The sequence below is a fragment of the Branchiostoma floridae genome, chromosome 6 (genome assembly GCF_000003815.2).
Source record: "Branchiostoma floridae strain S238N-H82 chromosome 6, Bfl_VNyyK, whole genome shotgun sequence".
Classification (NCBI taxonomy): Eukaryota; Metazoa; Chordata; class Leptocardii; order Amphioxiformes; family Branchiostomatidae; genus Branchiostoma; species Branchiostoma floridae.
The window spans coordinates 26,208,465-26,212,813 of NC_049984.1; the positions used below are offsets into that span (position 1 = coordinate 26,208,465).

Here is a 4,349-nt window from a genome sequence, read left to right on the forward strand (position 1 = left end):
TAATAGTGCTGCCGAAAACGCAGTCTCCAGGCGATGGAAATTCGTCGACGACTTAAACCTAGTTACCAAGAAAGAATAAATACATCAGATTCATCACTGCCACTAACTACTATACGAAGTGGTGGGTAGAGGCGTTCCCACTTACAGACAAATAAGCGATTTCTGTGGCTGCATAATGAATAAGACGGAACGGCAATGGACTGCATTTGCGTTTTTCTGACGTTTTCAGACCCGTTCAGATATTAGATAAACGGTGTTTTCCTTGCATGTATGAAAAGAAACATTACGTGTCTTTGTAACGACACGGATTTCCAATAAACGCTGTTTTGGGTGTAAATATGGTCTATAATTTCTTTTCCCCGTCAGCTAGGTCGCAACCATAAACTCCGTTACTTGCTGGTTTCAAGGTATAAGTAAGCAGTGAACCTCGTAGTTTTGCCCACATAATAAATTATCATATAGCCAAGCGCCGCGGACCAATCAGAAGTTAGTGAGCGGTACAGGTGCCGAATTAGAAGATCTGGGCTCACCAGAACATCCCATTAGATACCCTGTTGCGATCGGACGACCCGGAACCAGAGGGGGGCAGAATGTTGCTAATGTGTTCGACCCTACCAATCCTATGCCGTTGAGTAAGAAAAAGCCACCAAAATTTCTAGCTGGCAGCTGTGGATTGAAACGTTACAAGTGACAATGTTGATCATGCTAGAGAACGAGCTATATAGAGCTTAAGAGTTAGTGGACTACCAATACCTGATAAAGGATTTATACGTTAAATGCTCGAGTGCAAGTGTTTAAGGATAAAAGATTCATCGGAACGATTGAGGAAAGTGTAATTGAAGAGATTGCTCCTCTGAATATTGGAGATAACCCTCAGGAAATTGATAGTATAACTGCAAATGGTTTGATTGTGGGAACGCAGGTAGTCAGCCGTTTTTACAAGTGTAATTCGTGTCGAAGGAAGATTCAAATGAATGAAGGAAAGGTACTGAACTGTGACTATTTCAAAATGAAGCAGCTGCGTAGCAAATCAAAGGAGGAGATGATTGTCAAATTTGTTCTGGATGATGATGGCAAACAACTGTATTTAATGTGTTTTTCTAATATTGTCAATGATATCCTGGACAATGGAGAGGACTAGCAGACGCCGAAAGGTAGTTCGGGAACGGAGGAGACCTATTAGTACGCCAAATTGCGCATGCTTCAGTTTTACTTCGACTTTATGGGAAGGGTTGTAAACGTTTCGTACTCCCAATTATGCTAGATGGATACGAATTCGGCCTACATCGCAATCTACGCCGATAGTCTGAAGGACGTCATCAAACGCAACATATGCGCGATAGGTACGCATCTCTGGATTCTTCTCACAGAAAATGCGGTCAACGACATAAGTTCTACCTAACTGTTTAAAGAAGAATGGTCAGGGGATGCTTTCGTCGGGCTGTGCTCCAAGCCCTATTGTTTGCTTTGGCGCCGACGAATGAGATTACTATTAAAAAAGCAGATGAGAAAAGAATCCTCCACTACTACCGCCTGTCCCATGGTCGATGAGCGGTGGAAAACGCCTTTGGCATCATGACTAAACCGGTAGAGGTGCTTGCTGACCACCATGCACCAGAAACCGAAACGTTGACACTATTATGTGTTTACATAGAGGGCCAGACGGAGAGGTTGAAGAAGGTGAACAGATTAAATTTGGAAAAAATCTCAAAGAAACCGCTTGCTTTTATCCATGAGAGGAAAAGTAGGGTATTATCTTGTCCCCAAACCAGTGAGCTCCGCCGCCGACAGCTGTCTATTGTTGAAACTATAAATAGCGCTGGGATGAATAGAATCGATTCTGTTGATGTAGGAGAATAAACGTTAGGGAATAGAACTATAGCCTAGCGTCTTTTGATCACGTAACTCAATTTATTTGATAACGGATCACATATTACCACCAATATATCGCAAATAGTTTGGGGAGGACGGTACCAACCCCCAAAAATGCGCAGTCAACCTCAATGATGAAAAAACGTATGTAGTCCGGAGGGACAATGTTTGGAAATCACTAAAAGAAAAACTGGCTAACAAAAGAAAATACGATCCCTCCAAAAATGTGAAGGTCGTTTTTATTGGGGAGGAGAGCACACAGGAGTTACGAGGGCCAAGAAACGAAATGTTTCGCCTCGCCCTTCAGGGAATGTTTGAGAACAGCGGGCTTTTCGAGCCTAGCCCAGACGGCTACCTGCCCGGAAATTCCCCAGTGGCTTTGATCCAAGGGGAGTTTGTAGTGGCAGGCAATGCCATAGCCATGTCTGTGGTACACCTAGGGCCTCTACTAGCTGCTTCCATCCTGCCATTGTGGCAGCTTTGTCAGGGGAGAAGCTGCCAGACATGTCACACTTCAACCATGTCGACCCCGCCGTGGCAGCGTTTGTCGAGGAGGTAAGCTTAACACAAAAAAAGTTGGAAACTTGATTTTGATCTGTATATCTCAATATATACTCTATCAATTGTTATGTACATCTTTATAATGCTTGTTTATTGCCCCTTACAATGTTATTCCATTTGTTATGATCGTATATTAAGTATTTCAGCAGTTTTGTCGTCCACTTGCCTGGTTAGCGTTGGTGAAACATAATTAGAAGGTAGCAAACATTGCTATTATCAATTGAAATTATCCGTTGAATGACACTTAATTCATACCACAGACACCTATCCTACCAACAAGACAACCAGACGCAGCCCATGTGGAACGAATGCCACCTGCCATCAAGATTATGTCAACACATGTCCAGCAGGTTAAACGCAACATACAGCGTGGTAAAATGCAGACATGGTGTGCAGGGGGCAAAACTGGCCATTATCCCAGTATGTAGGTGAGAAATGAATTGTAACATTCTCTTCTTAAAAATACAGTGTTATTTCTGAATAGATCAATAGATGAATAGAACTCTTAACATGAATGCTGCACTCTCTCCATGGTATGAAATATTATTTTTTCTTCCTATTTTTCTTCAGCCAAAACCATTGGTGGTTGTTGCGTGTAGGTGAAGGTACAGTACAGGCTTAAACCTTTAATAAACCGTTAATAAAGAATGATAAAAAATATACTATAATTAATTTTGTGTACACATATTAGCAACATAAAGCAAGTAAACTGAAATGACAAATGAGCCTGTTCTACTTTTAAAATGTTAAGTAGCATCCAGCAATCTGTGTCATGTTTACTATACATGTATCAGAGAAATCTATAACAAGAGAACTTCTTATCTTTCAGCTCATTGGCTGGGTTATTGACCAGAATGTCGCCGAGAAGTTGGGGCAAGCCATGAGAGATGTGGGGGTTGGGACGTTTTACTTAAGACAGGAGGGAAATACGCAGGGCACCAACACCTTCAAGTGTATGTCTTTGTCAGGTATGACATTTCTTCACATGTATAATGATCAAGCCCGCAAAACAAACATAAAAGCTAACCTGGTACAAGCTTAACTGTTGCAAAAAATATAATATTTGGATTACGTATAAATTGAATTGCAATTTGAACTATAAAGGACATAGATCTAATAACTGCAATTCACTTTTACCCACAAAGAGCTCAAGAAAGCTATAAAGCTGCTGCCAGACAAACTATCAGATCATTGAGAATGTTGGCTTAACCAAAGAGGCGAAGATCGATAGTTTGCAGGGGCGGACGCTTACGGTCATCCTTATAGTAAAGCTTATAAAGTACCTGTTTTTGCCTCCCTACCATTTTGTGTAAATATATATGGTGAAGTTCAAATAAATAAATAAATAAATAACAGCAAAGGAGCAAAGGTTCCGCACAAGATCTCCGAGAGGAAAGCCCTCCTTAGGGAACTTCTGGGAGGAGCAGAAAGGGTGAGCTGTTTCAAAGTAGATGTTGTTCGACCCTTTTGATATTTGAAAATGTGCTGAACTAATGTGTATGGCTTCACATTTGAACCCGTTTTCTCCACATTTACTGTTTGCCCTATGTAGATAACACTACCTGGGAGGCCAGGTAATCGTGTACAGATCCGAGTGGCTGATGTTCAAGAGATTTGGCAGGTAAGTTGCAAAATTTGTAATTGGGTAATTTCTTCTATAGAAAAAAGATCATTAATAAAACGCAGAACAAATGATAGAAACAAAAATTAGCGCAATGATTTATCTATACCATAATATACTGCCCTCTTCACAGGAGTTCTCGAGGATTATGGACATGCTCAAGGACCCCATGCTCCATTACAACGATAAAGCAGCTGGAATAGATTGACTTTGAAGTGTACTTTCGTCCAGACAACATTGTCTGTGAAAGGATCTTTGATGACAAGGCGTGGCAACAAATGAATCTGTCTTGTCT

The 4,349-nt window shown here is 41.1% G+C and overlaps 1 long non-coding RNA gene across 1 annotated transcript in view; it reads left to right on the forward strand.

Moving 5' to 3' along the window:
- Nucleotides 1-3,034: 3,034 nt before the first annotated feature.
- LOC118418679 overlaps nucleotides 3,035-4,349 on the forward strand; it is a 3,343-nt gene continuing 2,028 nt past the window's right edge. Inside the window, exons 1-2 of the long non-coding RNA XR_004831505.1 lie at nucleotides 3,035-3,401; nucleotides 3,986-4,054. This is a non-coding gene — a long non-coding RNA (uncharacterized LOC118418679). The remainder of the gene's footprint in view (nucleotides 3,402-3,985; nucleotides 4,055-4,349) is intronic.